Genomic DNA, 18,298 nt, shown 5'->3' with positions numbered 1-18,298 from the left:
GGTTTACAAGTGTGGTCCTTGTGACTTGGAAACTCCTCCTCTTCTGCCAACTCACCTCTATTCTACCTGGGTCTCAGCTGAATCTTCAGTTTGCAAGGAAAGTTTCCCTGGTCTCCCTGAATAGAAGAGAAGTTCTCCTAGTAAAGGTTCTTTGAACACCAGGAACTTCTCTGTCCTGGCACATATCACATTTTTAATTTTATATTTATTTGGGTGGTTATTTGATCAATATATCTCTCCTTCTGTAGTCTGTGGGATCTCAGAGAGTAATGGCCAATCTTTTGATGTTTGGTATAATAGACTATCTTGGACCATAGGAGATGTTAAATATTTTCTGAAAGAAGAAAGACTGCTCCAGCTTTCTTGGCTTCTCCTAAAATAACAAGACTTAAAGCCTCACCCATGTATGGTTTGCTAAGGCAAAGAAGTGAGGACATTCATATTTCATGATACAGCCCTATTACAGGACTGAACAACAGTGACATTACTATCTTCCAATATGGTGACATTAGACTACATTGTCTCCAATTTTATTCTTATGTACGTACATTCCTGGACTCCAGGGTAAAATGTTATGCTTATACCTACCAAACTTCCTCTTCTTAAACTAAGCACAGAATTTTATCCTTTTTATGATCCTTGTGAATCTGGTTTTGTCAAATTACATGTTTCCTATCATTCTTAGGTTTATGTCACCCACAATTAGTTTCTTCTAAATTATTGATGAGTGTTGTAGAATTACAGTGATGATTATGAGGATATCTATCATTTCCTGAGTTCTTACTTAAAAGCACTGGATCCATGCAGTTCATTCACACATTGACTCCTGTCACCTTTGTAACAACAACACTGTGAGGTGGACATTCCATCTCAGTCTCTAGAGATGGTAAATCTGTGGATCTGCTCATCAGTTAACTTCTCCAAGATCTCACAGCTCATAAGTAGAAGGAAAAGGATTTAAACTCAGATGTTTATGCCCCCTTAGTCTCTTTACATTCCTCCAGTGATTTTCAAATTTTTCTCTCCCATGAAGTCCATCGTTTCAGCTAAATCTTACACAAAAGCAGGCAAACCAGCTAAAATCAGAATGGATCTCTTCCTAACACAGCTTCAAAATCACTAAAGCACATCAGGCTGATTTTCACCAAAGAAAGCCTTAAGCCAGAAGCCTGGAAAAACTCCTTAAAAGCCTCTGTTAGAGTCATAATATAGTAGTCACTTGCTCTAGAACATTCTAGAATGTTCTGAAATATTTTAGAATGCTCTAGAAAACTCTGTACTTATATAAATGTCCCATAGTGCACTATCCAATATGATAGTAACTAGGCACATGAGTTTTTGAACAATAGAAATTTGGCTAGTGTAATTGAGAAACTGAAAATTTAATTTACATGTACATTTAAGATGAAATAGCCAGACATGGCTACTATTATAATGGATAATGCATTTTTACAAATTATGAGTTGACTTTATTATACCAGCCCCTATCTCATACTTCCTTATTATATTCAAAACACAATCGATCAGGAACAAAAACGTAATCTCAAGCTTCTAGAAATCTGGCACAGAGTACTCACCAAAGAACTGAATACTCCTTTGCAGTCAGGTGGGGGCCGTGTGACTAGATAGGACAAAGAACTTTGAGTGGAAGTGACACGTGGCTCTCTCAGGCTGAGGTAATGAAGACTTAGTGTACCTTAACACCCCTCTCTTCCCTTGGAGACCATGTGTTCCAGAAAACATAACTAGAAAGATGTGAGAAGGCACTTCACATGGGAGATAAGCCTTGTTTTACTTAATCCACTGAAATGTCAGAGTTAATTGTTACAGCAGCAGCCTGTTGTATAGGCTGACTAACAGATGGTAACAAAGAGAACATTTTGGATTCTTGACAAAATAAGAGCAAGAAAGCAGCAGCAGAAGCAGAATTCAGAGGGGTGAGAAACCAAAGGCAACAAAGCAAGGTGAGCCATAAATAAATTCCACTAACAGTAGCACTTATTTTTTCGCCTTACCCTGGCGGAGAAAAGAGTCAATTTTACAATAAGCATCCTCCAGGTTCATGGTGGCAGGTGGTTAGGAATGGCAATCTCTGTTCTGTTATCACACAGCTTGCTTGTAAAGAAAAGTTGTCCACACTAAGCACCATTTTGCTTCTTTCCTTGGGAAACAGCCTTAATCCAATTTTGTTACCTAAGTGGAGATTATAAAACCTGCATTAGCAATGATTCTTCTGGCAGCCTGGTGTCCTGGGATCTGTCACTTGGAAATTGTTTAATGGGACATATGTGCACCTTTGGTATTGGGGGCAATGTGGGAAATAGACATTTATGGCCACAGATTGTCAGACAGGACTCTTTTTTTTTCTAGAGGCAATTTCTGATGGTGACGATGATTCTGCTAAGCCCCATCACTTCTCTCTCTTCCCCAGCCTGAAAAGTCAATGCCCAGTTTGTCACCATTAGTTAAGATCCACTGAATTTTTTGTTAAAAATGTGCATTCATTCAAGACATATTTACAGAATATCTTTTCTCCCAGATTTGCATGGCATTCAGAGATTTCTCTGTGGGAACTTCTTCAGTCAGAACATAATCCGCATGTCCACTGTTATCTCCCAGACCCTCAATAGTGCAGGAAATCATGAATTGTAATTCTCAACGTCACGGCCTTGTGAGAGTTGCAGAGCCTTCAGGACAGCATGCTACCATGTAGTGTTGGGAGCCAGCTCTGGGCCACATAGCCCAGCTGTGAATTCTGGCTGTGCGACCTGCCAGTGCTGTGACTCTGGGTAAGTGAGTTATTTTCTCTGTGGCTCAGGGTAGTGAATACTGAAGGTGCTGCCTAAACCTCCTTGAATAATCCCCTTAATCAGTTGGGTGTGTCCGTGCACCTACTTCAGCATGCTTTCACCTCATCCTCTTCTGAAAGTCACCCATGGACTTCTGGAGCCACTTTGCTCAAACAAACAGAGAGTCTGGGAGTTGATGACCCCAGCGGCATCTGTGATCACTGACTCGTGCAGGAATATCAATGTCCAACAGCCTCAACTATGGACAGGATAAAGTCTACTGTGCAATTTACCTCCAGAGCTCCTGCACAAGTTCACGCTGAGGCTGGGTCTTCACTCAAAATCTCACCCTGTTGTCCTGCCCTGCTCTGTTTCTTTCACTCCCACACCAATTTCCTCAGGAAACACTTTCTCTTTTTTTTTAATATAATAATAAAGTGTTCATTTTAGAGTAGTTTTATGTACAGAAAAGTTTGCAAAGATACTACAAGATTTCCCATATACTCCACATCCAGTTTTCTCTATTATTAACGTATTTCATTAATAGGATACATTTGTCACAATAATGGACTCAATATTGGTAGATAATTATTAAGTAAAGGCCATACTTTATTCTGATATCCTTAATTTTCACCTAATGTTCATTTTTTGCTTCAGGATTCCATCCAAGATCCCACATGACATTTAGTTATCAAGCCTCCCTAGGCTCCTCTTCGCTGTGACATTTTCCCAGGCTTTCTTCGTTGGGGATAACCAGTTTTGAGGTATACTGGCCCATTATCTGGTAGGATGCTCCTCAGTTGAGATTTGTCTAATATGTTTCTCATAATTAAACTAAAGATGTGGAATTGAGAAACAAAGACCACAGAAATAGTGTCATTTTCATTACAATATATAAAGACTATACACTCTCTAAAGTTACTCGCCTCCCCACTCTCCATACGGTACTCTTCATAAGGAAGTCACTACTTGTAGCCCACACCTAAGGAGTAGGGAATTATTATCCACTTCCTTGCAATTACAGTATCTATGTGCATTATTTGGAATTCTTCTGCATGGGAGATTTGTCTCCTATTTATTAATTTGTTCAATCATTTGTTTATATCAACATAAACTCATACATATTTACTTTGTACTTCAGGCTATGCTACAATGTACACCAGTTTTTGCACAAATTGTTCTAGCTTGGGCCATTGAGAACTCTTTCAGTTGGATCCTGTGCCCCTCAACATACCGCCATCATTGTGCAGTTTTTACATTTTTATTTCCATCACTTTCTTATTTTCTAGCACAAGATGTTGTGAAGCTCATTTGTGTAATGCTATCCAAGTCCTAGAATCAGCAATTTCTTCAAGGAGCCCGAGTTACTTTTATTTGAAAATTGTATTAGAAGCCAAGATCTGGGTGCTAGATGGCTACTGGGGTGTCATTACCCCTCAACTGACAGATCAATATCGTCAGGCTATATTGGATTATCAAACCCCAACTGAGAAACATTCTACCAGATAATGGAGCATTATTCCTCAAAACTGCTCAACCAAAACATATTTTTAAAAAATATATATCAGTATGTATGTATGTATGTATGTATATGCATACATATATGTACATACACGCATACATGTGTACACGCTTGCATACATAAGTGTACATGTATGTATATACACTAATCTCTGTATACACATATATACACATATCTATATATTAAGCCAAGCACGTTCATCCTAATGTCTCTGACTCTAATTCACTATCTAATAAATCATTCTAGCCATCTTTCCTTCCTTGTCTATTACCTCTAGCACCAATAGTGAGAAATGATGGCTTCTACTATCTGTCACCGATTTACATTTCCACTATCTGTGAATAGAGATTTCAGAGTTGTTAACCCATACTCCTATGGGAAACAATTTTATCAACTAGAGTACAGGGTTTATATACTTAATCTTACAGACTCCACTCATTTCAAAGTTACTTAGATCAGCAACTTTTTCTCTCAGCCCCTTCAGTAAAGTTGGTTTATACATTTGTAATACAGTTCGATTATTTTGTTACATTCTACATTTCATCTTGGGATCTTACAACTTCCTAAATATTTCCATTTGCATGCACCAAAGATCATTCTTTATACTATAAACTTATCAATTTTAATGAATGCATAGTGTCATATATCCACCATTAATGTACCATGTAGAATAGATTCACTACTGTAAAAAACCTTTCAAACTTGACTTACACAACCCTTTCTCCTTCCCTCAGACCCCTGGCAATGTTGATTTCTTTTTCAGTATGATATTGGTTATTATAAGTCTTTTGCCTTTCCTAATAAACTTTAGAATTCTTTGTCAATGTCTACAAAATATCTTGCTTGAATTTGATTGAGATTGCATTGAATATACAGGTTATGTTGGGAAGAAATGACATTTTAAAAATAGTCTTCCAATCTACGAACACATAATATATCTCAATCTATTTAGATCTTCTTTGATTTATCAGTGTTTTACAGTTTTCCACATATAGAGCTTGTACTTATTTTACTTACATTTAAACACTTCATTTAAAAAATTGTAATGCTATTGTAAATGAATCTTGTTTCTCACAACTTTGCTATGGTCACTGATTAGTCCCACGACTGATTTTTCTTTTCCGTGGATTCTTCGGGATTTTCAGACAATCAGATCATCTGTGAGTAAAGAGCTTTATTTTTTCCCTTTCAACATGCATATCTTTTATTTCATTTTCTTGTCTTACTGCAGTAGCTATAACTTTCAGTACAACGCTGAATTAGAGTGGCAAACAATGGCATTCTTGCCTTATTCTGTTGAAGGACAACGTCCAATTTCTTACCATTAAGTATGATATCAGCTGTAAATAATTTGTATATATGCTTTATTAGTTGAATAAGTTCCCCTCTATTCCTAGTTTGCTTAATTTTTTATTATAAATGGGTGTTGAATTTTGTCAAATGCTTTTTGTGCATCAGTTGATATTACATAATTTTGCTTCTTTAACTGATTGATATAATGGATTACAATAATTGATTTTTGAATGTTGAACCAGCCTTGCATACTTACAATAAATTCCACTTGGTTGTGGTATAATTTTTTATAGATTTTTAGATTTTATTTCCTAATATTCTGTTGAGGGTTTTTGTTCGTGAGAGATACTGGATCTGTAGTTTTCTTGTAATGTCTTTATCTTGTTTTGGTATTAAGGTAGTGCTATTCTCATAGAATGTGTTAGAGAGGATTTTGTTTACACCTCCTTGAATTTTCTGTAAGAAGTTCTAAAGTATTGGTAACTTTTTTTTTTTAAACAAACCACATAAATCTAGTCTCAGGATCTGTCTCTGAGACACACAACCCAAGATGTTGCCTCATCTGTAAACTGATAATTATAATGACTTCTTCCTCATAGGATTGTTGCGAGATCATACAAGTTAATGTAGCAGATTCTCTGAGCACCCCACCCAGGCCCCTTTACTAGTCAAGTAAAGTTGCTAGGAACTCTGGCTGCTAACAGCTCACAGCTGCTTTCCATTTCCATCATATGCCCTAGGAGGACAAGAACTCTTTCACCCAAAGGAAACGCCATTCACCAGAGGGAGCCCACAGTTCATGACTGGCAATCCCCTTGCTTCAAGTAGCAGAGACAACCTCATGAGGCAAATTAAGGTAGGAATACCCCCATGGATCAGGCCAAGACTAGACTTTACCTGCGATTACATCTTTACACAGCATTTCCCTTCCCTATCCTCATTCCCCTTTTCCCTCAGTTATTTCTTAAGGGCATTCTCTCAATAAATTGCATGTACTTGAATCCCTGATCAAACTTGACCTCTGGGAAACCAAAACTAGGGCAGTTAGCAAACAGGAGCAGTCCTGGGAAAAATAAATGACAGTCTGATGTTGAGTCATTGCCAGCTGATGGACAACAAGGATTCACATGATTAGAGCGATGTGGAATACTGATCACCCTGATGGGTGGGGAAAATGCAGTTGCAGACTTTCACATGTGGTAAGTTGAAACAGGCTATTGACAAGCGCGGTAGCTCATGCCTATAATCCCAGCACTTCAGGAGGCTGAGGCGGGCAGATCACCTAAGGCCAGGAGTTCAAGACCAGTCTGGCAAACATGGTGAAACCCCATCTCCACTAAAAATACAAAAATTAGCTAGGCATGGTGATGAGCGCCTGTAATCCTAGCTCCTGGGGAGGCTGAGGCACAAGAATCACTTGAGCCCCGGAGGTGGAGGTTGCAGTGAGCCAAGATCATGCCACTGCACTCCAGCCTGGGCAACAGAATGAGATTCCATCTCAAAAACAAAATGAAAACCAAAGCAAGCAAACAAACAGGAAAAGAAACAGGCTATCAGTGGTAGGGAATGCACTATGTCATGCAATATCACTGGTGTTTGAGAGGTGAGGGGTGGGGGGAGTTAGTATGCACAAGAACAGTAGAATTGAGTGGTTGTTGCTAAAAACATTTATTGATGCTTTGATGAGAGAAAACAACAGAGAGAAAATGCATTTTCAAATCTCAGGAAAAAATAGCCTAGAATGTAACAAAAGAAATTCTTCAGACTCTCATCTGGATTATCCTATGATGCTCTAGGAAGCCATGCCACCGAAGCAGTTTTCCCCAAATGACCCCGTGGCCTGTATATGTGTGACATCAAAATTTCTAGCTGCTAAAGCAAACATATTACAAAAGAAAATCAGTCAAGTCAGTCATTCAGCCTTATGGACCTAAACAAAAAGGATATGGAAGAATATTTGACTTTACGGCATGTGGGTTTTGTCAAAGAGATAGTTCCATTGTCACAGGGCTTACAGCTTTTCCCAATTCAATTAATTGGAACCTCACAGAAAAGCAAATGCTGTAAAATAAAAGACTCAAACATCTGGGACCGCATGCACAATCCAGTGGAAATCACTAATATGATGCAGTCACAGCTTGTGGATGGGAATTTTAAGAGATTTATTTCTAAGAACTCCTGCTCAGAGAGAGTGTGGCTTCTTTTTATAGCTAGTGCACAAGGCAGGTTTAGATGGTGGCTCTTCTTAGAATGCAATTTACTGAGGCATCCCCAGTGTATTCCTTCGATAGAAATATATTTATCGAGCACCTCTTTTGGGCCAGACACTGTGTTGGGGTACAGTGGTGAACAGAGTAGACACTGGTAAATGTCTCCTCACAGAGCTTAGAGTCTAGCTTCATTCAAACAACTCATGGCCCAGCAAGACAGCATCATAGAGAAAAGTTGCTCCTGACCGGACATGTGACATTAAGTCAAAGGACACAGTCAGCCCAAGGTACCCTCACACCCTTTGCTCCCCCTAGGGTTCTCCATTAGCCCCCCAACTAGAAGCAGGGCCCCAGGAGCCCTGGTGAGGCAGTCTGTAGCCTCCACGGCACTGAGCAGCAAGGGAGAAGAGTGAATCTCCAGGGCAATGAAAGGTAACGGCACACAGCCATGACCCAGTGATGATGAATAACTATTATCTCAGAAAACTACTCCCCTCTGGCCATACAGGCTCCAGGATACTCTTATGCTGTCACTTGTATATAATTTTTCTCTCACTTAATTCTAAACCAAATAATCTGCTCTGATCAATAGGACTAATTTTTGTCTTCCTATATACATAGCTTCTTGGAGGGTAATGCTCATTCCCCTTCTCCTTTTATGTGACCTATTTCTTTGGAGAAAATTAGTCCCTTTGAGAACTCTCAAATTCCTAAAAGATCCTATTTAGCCTTTTGGTATAAAAATATTGTTAGAGATAAAATCTGTAAAATCCCAATTTGACTGCCAATTTGTGTTTGGAGCCACTTTCACGTGAGAGCTCACGATATTGTTGAAGAAAAGACAATCTAACAATGGTAAATATACACCTAAAGAGTAATGGTGCATGATCAGAATTGTTATTATTAAGTCCTCACTTGGAATCTCCCAAAAGAGGAGCTCTATCGCATAGGACAACCTCCACAGCTACACGTTCTAACAGTGAGGAGATGTTGTGGTAATACGACGTCAATGATATTAACAACAATAACATCGGAGGGTATTTTTCAAGTGCTTATACAAACTGCCTGACACCATACTCACCCCTTTATACACATTATTTTACTTAATATTCTATTGATAGCATTAATATTCATTTTATACACATCCCATTCAATACTCAAATTGCTTTTATTATTATAGGGTTTGTGTTTTGTACATTTTATTGGACTCAGTACTTAGTTGATATTATTTCAACATTTTTCTTCACATAATTTTATGCATTTTTATGCCTTTTATCTCATTTCATACTAAAATTGTTATTATTCTAGGATTTTTATACATACTATTTTATACTTTTTATTACACGTACTACTCAAATTGCTATTATCATTCCAGCTTTACAGCCTAGGGAGTATGAGTGATCACTCAGAATCACGAAGCTGATGAGTACTGGAGCTGAGCTGAAACAGTCTGTCTCTCTCTCTCCAACACAGATAAAGTGCCTCCCTCTAATTGGAATAGCTGACGTGCAGAAATCCTCACTACATGCCAAGGCCAAGTACTGTGATAACTGTCCTTGTATGCACTTTCTGCATTTGATCTTCACTACAGCCCTACGAGGTGGGTTCTATTTTCAATCTCTATTTTGGGGATCTCAAAAATGGCACCCAGACAAGTTATGGTAATTAAGAGAGACGTCTACTATCCAGACATCTGCTAGGAATCTAACTCAGCTAAAAATAGAGGGTCTGGAGAGTTGGTACGTTGGAGACTGTTTCAACCTCTTGGCGCCGATGAACCAATAAGGCGACCTGTGACTGAGGACTTAGCCTGGGTTTGAAAAGAAAGGCGTTAGTAGTGACAGAGGGGCAGTAGGCCATAAAAAGGTAACTCTACTTTCCTGAGATTTTTAATAATAAGGGAAGAAAAAATACCAGCACTGGAAAGCAACAACAACAACAAAAACTATTTTCCTAAGAAATTAGATTCTTTTAAAAACGTAGTATCAGAGTCCCATGGTTGTAAGTGACAGAAAGTGACTCTGGCTTCTTGAGCAAACAACAAAGAAGATAAAAGTATAGCTGTCTACTTTAGACAGAGAAAGTATGGGCATGACGTTTGGTAGGCTAAATAGTTACATGACTTAGAACGGCCGGAAGATTCTGAAGGAGAATTGCAGAGATGAAATCACAAACTACTCCAGTGAAAAAGAAAAGAATTGAAGCCAGAAAAGCAGCACCATGGCCCTCAGAAGCCATCAGATCTGAAAAGGTCCAGTAACAAAGGCAGAGCATGTGATCAGAGACAAAGATGGGACATCCATGTTGACCTGTAAGAATGGCTTGAGGCAAGGCAAGCCCAGAATGAATGTAGGCAACAGTCAAGGGAAAAAAAAAAAAAAACAGGAATTCACAGCACATTTCTTGGAGAGGACTGAGCAGGGAACTAACATTTGTTGACCTTGGTTATTGTGAGTTTGGGTTCTGCTGTCTAACAGAGCTGACTTGGAAACCTGGTTGTGCCACAACCAAAGCTGATGACACTGGAAGGCTCTTCTCTCAGATGTCTATGGGGCTGACTTCCTTGTTTCTTTCAAGTCTTCATTGATATCATCACCTTCTCAATGAGGCCTACCCTGACCACTTCTTCCCTCTCCCCACCTATCTCCAGCACTTTCAGTCTCCCTTTCCCTGTTCTACTTTCATTTTTCTATAGCAGTAATTATCTTCTAATGTATTAAACACATTTGTTATTATCGTACGTGTTGTTTATTGTTTGCCTCGACTCTCCACATATATGAGGGTAGGGAAAGTTGTTGGTTTTGTTCAAATATGTATCCCAAGTGCTAGAATAGTACTTGGGATACAGTACCTCCCTTATAGTAGTGCCTAAAAAATACTTGCTCAGATTTCCCCATCTTTGAATTCATTGTTTTCTTGCTACTGAGTTGAATTTCTTATATATTTTGCATATTAACATTTTATTAGATGCATGATTTGCAAATAATTTCTCCCATCCCATAGGCTGTCTCTTCACTCTGTTGACTTTTTCTTGGTTGTGCGGAAGTTTCTAGTTTGATGTAATCCCATTTGTCTATTTTTGCTTTTGCTGCCTGTATTTTTTGGGGATTAGATCCAAAAGAATTATTGCCCAAACTAATATCATGGAACTTTTTCTCCATGTTTTCTTCTAGTAGTTCTACTAGAGACGGGGTTTTTTAGTAGAGATGGTGTTTCACCATCTTAGCCAGGCTGGTCTTGAACTCTTGACCTCGTGATCCACCCATCTCAGCCTCCCAAAGTGCTAGGATTACAGGCATGAGCCACCGCGCCCAGCCAAGATTAACTTTTTAAGGTACTTTGAGATGATTTTTTATATGGTGTAAGGGTCCAATTTTATTCTTTTTGATATCTAGTTTTTCTTTTTCTTTTTTTTTTTTTGAGACCCAGGCTAGAGTGCAATGGCACAATCTCAGCTCACCACAAACTTCACCTCCAGGGTTCAAGTGATTCTCCTGCCTCAGCCTCCCAAGTAGCTGGAAATACAAACATGCACCACCATGCCTAGCTAATTTTGTATTTTCAGTAGAGATGGGGTTTCTCCATGTTAGTCAGGCTGGTCTCAAACTCCCAACCTCAGGTGATCCTCCTGCCTTGGCCTCCCAATGTGCTGGGGTTACAGGCATGAGCCACAGCACCCAGCCAGATATCCACTTTTTCTAACAATGTTTATTGAAGAGACTGTCTTTTCCCTAGTATGTGTTCTTGGCATCTTTGTCAAAAAATCAATTGACCATTAATGTGTGGATTTATTTCTGGACTTTCTATTCTGTTCCATTGGTCTATGTGTATGTTTTCATGCCAGTACCATGCTGTTTTCATTACTATAGCTTTGTAGTATACTTTAAGGTCAGGTAATGTGATGCTTCAAAATTTCTTTGGCTCTTCAGGATCTTTTGTGATTCCATATAAATTTTAGAATTTTTTTTTCTACTTCTGTGAAAAGGGTCACTGGAATTTTAATAGAGATTGCACTGAATCAGGAGATCAGTTTAGGTAGTATGGACATTTTAACAATATAAATTAGTTCAATCCATGAACACAAGATATCTTTCCATTTATTTGTGTCTAGTCCAATTTCTTGCATCAGTGTTTTATAGTTTTCAGGGTAGAGATCTTTTACCTCCTTGTTAAATTTATCTCTAAGTATTTTATTTGTTTGTAGCTATTGTGACAGTGTTTTCTTGCTTTCTTTTTTAGACAGCTCATTGTTGATGTATAGAAATAGTACTGATTTTCTGTTGATATTGTATCATGCCACTTTGCTGAATTTTTATATTACCTCCAACAGTTTTTTTGTGGAGTCTATATGAGTATTCTATATATAAGATAATGTCAACTCTAAACATAAACAATTTAAGTTCTTTCTTTCTGATTTACCTGCTTTTTATTTCTTTTTCTTGCCTAATTACTCTGGCTAGGACTTCCACTACTATGTTGGATAGACATTTCTCAAAAGAAGACATAAAATGACCAACAGATGTATGAAAAAAAGCTCAACATCACTAATGATCATGGAAATGCAAAGTAAAACCATAATGAGGTATCACCTCACACCTATTAGATTGGTTACTACCAAAAAGATGAAAGGTAAGTGTTGGCAAGAATATGGAAAACAAGTGAAACCCTGTCGGTGGGAATATAAATAAAGCCATTTATAGAACACAGTATGGGGTTTCCTCAAAAAAAAATAAAATAAAAATAGAACTACCATATGATCCAGGAGTCCACTACTGGGTATACATCGGAAGCAAATGAAACCAGAATGTTGAAGATCTATCTGCACTCCCATGTTCATTGCAGCATTATTCACAACAGCCAAGCTATAAAACCAATCTATATGTCCATCAATGTATAAGTGGATAAAGACAATGTGGTATATATACACAATGGAATACTATTCAGCCTTAAAAAAGAAGGAAACCCTGCCATTTGTAACAACATGAATGGTCCTGCAGGACATTATGCTAAGTGAATTAAGCCAGGTACAAAAAGACAGAGGCTACATGATCTGACTTGTATGTGGAATCTAAAAAAGCTGAACGAATAGAAGCAGAGAATCGAAGAGTGGTTACCAGGGGCTGGGGGTGAGGGGGGAATGGACTGCAGAGACGTTGGTAAAAAGATACAAAATTTCAGTTAGACAAGAGGAATACATTCAAGAATTCAAGAGATCTATTGTATAACAACGCACTGTATATTTGAAAATCAGCAAATAGCATTCTCACCAAAATAAATAAATATGTGAGGTAATTCATATGTTAATTCACTTGATTTAGCTATTCAACAATGTATACGTACTTCAAAACATTATGTTGTACACCAAGAATATATACAATTTTTGTTTGTGAGTTAAAAAATAAATAATAAATAAAATAAATACTTGCTTAAGGGACAAATGAAGTTCCTTAATATATCTGTATGTTGCCTATAAATTGGGGGCAATTTTCACTATGTTTTATGAGAACTAAGTGAGATAATGAATGTTAAAATTTCTTGGCACAGTGTCTGCAAAAAGCATTCACTAAATGTTGGTAATTACAGTTATTTTTACAGCGACTAATTATCTCATCTGATCCTCATATTAACTCTGAAAACTAATATCTTATAGATGACAAAACTGTGATCCAGGGAGACAAAGCCAACTGGTAGCTTAATGTACCACCAAAGGGTCTCCATTTGTGGGAATGGGATAGAGAAGAATGCTAGAGAAGTGAAAAGAGGTTCACTCCTCATTTTTTCCAAGCCTTTTCCAGCAGAGAATGGTTAGCCCCAGGCTCACTGTCACAGGGATAGAATTCCCAAAACAATGATCACATACATGTTCAGTGAACATTTTGTTTCCTAATGTGTTAATCACTAGAAATCACGTTGGGTTCACTAGGAGGCATTTATACTATAAAATTGCATTTGCCACCTTGATAATGTTACTTCAGTGACAGAGGTAAAAGCACAATGTATCTTGATTTCAACAGGGCACATAACAAGGCTGAGTGGAGACCTTATGCACAAGATGGTGGCATGTAGTTCACTTGTTAGATTTATCATCCAAATCAAGGATTGATATGGCTTGGGTCTGTGTCCCCACCCAAATCTCATGTTGAATTTTAATTCTCAGTGTTGGAGGAGAGGCCTGGTGGGAGGTAATTGGATCATGGGGGCGGACGTCCCCCTTGCTATTCTTGTGATAGTGAATTCTCATGAGATCTGGTTGTTTCAAAGGGTTGTAGCACCTCCTTCTTCACTCTCTCTCCTGCTTTGCCATGGGAAGACAGGCCTGCTTCGCCTTTGCCTTCTGCCATGATTGTACATTTCCTGAGGCCTCCTCAGCTATGCTTCCTGTATAGCCTGTAGAACTGAGTCAATTAAACCTCTTTTCTTCATATATTGCCCACTCTTAGGTAGTTCTTTATAGCAGTGTAAGAACAGACTAATACAAGGATCAGCAAAATTTTTCTGTAAAGAACCAGATAGTAAATATTTTAAATTTTACAGGCCATATGGTCTCTGTCACAACTATGACTCGATTCTGTCATTATAGAATTTCACACAATGAGGTGTGAAAGCAGCCACAGACAGTATGTACCAAATAAATGTGGCTGTGTTCCAATAAAACTTTATTTACAAAAACAAGCTGCAGGCCTGATTTGACTCATTGGCCATGGTTTTCCAATTCCTGGCCTACATGGTTGATTGTACCCCTAAGTCAGCCTGGACTGGACCAGCAAAAGTCTCCATTACAGTGATATAAAAGAAGACTGGCTACATTTATGAGTGATACAAAGCTAGGAGAAATATCCAATATGATGGATGACAAAGTCAAGTTTTAAAATCATGCTGAGGAGCCAAAAGTATTAGTCTAAATTAACTTATATTGTTATTTGATTAACAAAACATTATCACAACCAAGCTAAGCTACCTTCTACCAACAAAGTAAAGGGTAAGTTGGATTTAGCAATAATTGCTCAAAAACAATCTGGTGTTGGCAATGTGCTTCACTAATTATTCATTCACTAATTCATTCATTCATTCACTCACTCATTTAGTTTTCAACACTACGCCTTAATTGTTTACTATGATCTCTGCATAGTGCTGGAGTGGTTTTGATGATAAATAAAACAGCCTTAGTCCTTAAGGACACATAATATGGTCTATTGGACAGGACTGCTGCCTTTTATTTCATTCATTTATTCTTTTTCTTCCAGCAAATTAATATTGCAGCCAATAATGTGGCAGGTCCAGAATGTGGTATGGAAATGACAAAGGCAAATTAGACTTGATCTTTACTTTTCAGGAACTCAGGAAATAGTCTTGGAAACACACACACCTACGTAAACCGATAAATTACAATGCAGCATGGTGTAAGCTGTTTCAGAAATATGAATCAAGTGTTGTGAGAACAGAGAGGATGAAACAGCTAATTCACTAGGAGTCCATGAAACCCTAATATTTGGGGTGTTTTTTAGGAAGTGGATTAGGAGTTTGACTATCAGACGTTAATGTATTATCCAGTGTGTGAGAAATGTTTGTGCCTGGTGACAAACAACTATGAATTCCTGTGCTTTGCTTAGCGTTCCAGTTAATAAAATCATCTGTTAGATCATAGGCAATTTTTTAAGGACAATATTTTCTTGATAATTTAAATGTTGCTCACAAATTTGACTATCAACCCTTAAATATTAACTATGCTGCAGATACAAATATAATCTCTTAGTTGGGGTCTCTCCAGAAGCATTCTCTGTTAGGAGTTTGAGAATAGACAACATATTTGGAAGCTGTAGGGCCATTGGCAAAGGAATGGGCAATCAATTTGAGGAAAGAGAGTCAGCCTCTATGGGATATGTTATCAAGCCAGTAGGTGACTAACAATCCTGTGAGGAACGGATGGAAAGCCATGACTCAGAATTATCCGGACCGAGGGGCAAGGGAGGTGGGGTTTCTATACCCCTACACCTGTGAGTCATTGGGTAGGGCTGTTGTCCCGGGTTGGTAATGAGGGCAGTCAATTCCAGGGCACTTCCAGCCCACCCTGTGCACATATGTGGGTGTGTCCTGGAAGCCTATGGGTGGCGCATGGACAAAGATGCAGTTCAGCCTCAGGCAGTCAACTGGAATGTACAAACATAGGGATGTGAAGGCACAAGGCTAGAACATCAGCACCAGAAGGAGCTGCTATGCACACTACATCTGAGTCTTTCGAAAATTTTAGACACCTTCAAAAGCAGACAAAACATACAAATAATGCTTGCAAATGTACTAAAACACACTAAAACCAATTCTAAAATAGCATTTCATTCATTGTTTCATTATATGTATACCTGAACTTTTAGTTATCTAGAGTTATTGCAATGCAGTTTGTATTACTTCTGGGAGTTTTCTTTATACTATTTTGACAGTTTCCTTGATTGCATGTATCATAAGCATACCCAAAGTATAAGAATAACTTCTCAGACCAGCTGACGTTAAAAATCGCCTAAGGTAATGCAAGCCTGGCCATTAGGCTGAGTAAACCCCATTCAATACACCCTTATGATACAACTTCTTAGGTACAACTTTTCACATACGTTTTCTTTTTGGCAACTTTGGGATCTCGCCACAAACTGTGTGCTTTGAACATCTTGTTGGGCCACTATTATACCTCTTTGCCTCTTATGCTGTCATTTTAATTTATTGCTCTGGTAGGCTAGCATTATTAAAAATCCACAAATTTCTATTCATATTTTATTATAATCTGTACAGCTTTCCAGAGGTTTCATCTCCTAGTAGATGAACAATTGGGTCTGTGTACTTAGCGTGAGTCTCAAGGACTTTTGGCTAATTAATCATTTTGGAACATCTCCTGCTACTTGGTCATTTACACATGACCATCAGTGCTGTCATGTCCTGCCTGAACTTTCCACATAATCTGCCTTGTTATTTTTGGAGTTATTTGACTTATGCACATTCGTCTAGCTTATTCTTTCTTAATTATTCTGATAGAAGCAAGTACATATTTCTATGTCATATTCAAGTACTTGATTGAAGAAAATAAAAATATTCATTTGTGTGGGAAGTGCCCTAGTTTTGTAATAAAAGGACAGACCCTGGAGCCAACAGCCTAGGTTCAAATTTAGGGTCCCCCACTCACCAGCTGTATGGACTTGGAAAAGTCACTTAATCTCTATGAAATTCTATCACCTCATTTATAAAACTGGATTATTATAGCCTACTGGGGAATTTTTTGTTTTGTTTTGTATTACATGAGTTATTTGACGTAGGGCACTTAGCATGGCACCTGGTGACATGGGTTGGCTTTGTGTCTCCACCCAAATCTCATGTAGACTTTCAGAAGAGGGGCCTGGTGACAGGTCATTGGTTCATGGAGGCAGACTGCCCCCTTGCTATTCTTGTGATAGTAAGTTCTCATGACATCTGGTTGTTTAAACGTGTGTAGCACCTTCACCTTCACTCTCTCTCTCTCCTCCTCAACCATGTGAAGACAAGCCTGCTTCCCAATTTGCCTTCCACCATAATTGAAAGTTTCCTGAGGCCTCCCCAGCCATGCTACCTATACAGCCTGCAGTACTGTGAACAAAATTAAACCACTTTTCTTTATGAATTACTGTATTAGTCTGTTCTCAGGTTGCTAATAAAGACATACTTGAGATGAGGGAGTTTATAAAGGAAAGAGGTTTAATCGACTCACAGTTCCACAGGACTAGAGAGGCCTCAGGAAACTTACAATCATGGCAGAAGGGGAAGCAAACATGTCCTTTTCCACAAGGTAACAGGAGAGAGAAGAAGGAGAATCAAATGAAGGGGGAATCCCTTTATAAAACCATCAGATCTCATGAGAACTTACTCACTATCCCAAGAAGAGCATAGGAGAAACTGCCCCCATGATCGAATTACACGCCCACTGGGTCTCTCCCATGACACGTAGAGATTATGGGAATTACAATTCAAGATGAAATTTGGGTGGGGACACAGCCAAACCATATCATTCTGCCCCTGGCTCCTCCCAAATCTGATGTCCTCCCATTTCAAAACACAATCATGCCTTTCCAACAGTCCCCCAAATTCTTAACTCATTCCATCGTTAACTCAGAAGTCTAAGTCCAAAGTCTCATCTGGGACAAGGCAAATCTCTTCTGCTTATGAGCCTGTAAAATCAAAAGCAAGTTAGTTACTTACTAGATACAATGGAGGTACAGACACTGGGTAAATACTCCCAAATGGGAGAAATTGTCCAAAACAAATGGGCTACAGACCCCAGGCAAGTCTAAAATCCAATACGGGAGTCCTTAAACCTTAAAGTTCCAAAATGATCTCCTTTGACTCCATGTCTCATATACAGGTTATGCCGATGCAAGAGGTGGGCTCCCATGGCCTTGGGCATTTCTGCCCCTTAGGCTTTGCAGGGTATAGCCCCCCTCCTGGCTGCTGTCACAGCTGGCATTGAGTGT

The 18,298-nt window shown here is 38.6% G+C and overlaps 1 long non-coding RNA gene across 2 annotated transcripts in view; it reads left to right on the top strand.

Moving 5' to 3' along the window:
- Positions 1-1,300: 1,300 nt before the first annotated feature.
- LOC134731861 (uncharacterized) overlaps positions 1,301-18,298 on the top strand; it is a 32,379-nt gene continuing 15,381 nt past the window's right edge. For both annotated transcript variants that reach the window (XR_010114516.1, XR_010114517.1), the window contains exons 1-2: positions 1,301-1,606; positions 1,723-1,964. This is a non-coding gene — a long non-coding RNA (uncharacterized lncRNA). The remainder of the gene's footprint in view (positions 1,607-1,722; positions 1,965-18,298) is intronic.

The sequence above is a fragment of the Symphalangus syndactylus genome, chromosome 11 (genome assembly GCF_028878055.3).
Source record: "Symphalangus syndactylus isolate Jambi chromosome 11, NHGRI_mSymSyn1-v2.1_pri, whole genome shotgun sequence".
NCBI classification, from domain to species: domain Eukaryota; kingdom Metazoa; phylum Chordata; class Mammalia; order Primates; family Hylobatidae; genus Symphalangus; species Symphalangus syndactylus.
The sequence above is the reverse complement of the archived record's forward strand: the minus strand, read 5'-3'. Positions and strand labels throughout refer to the sequence as shown.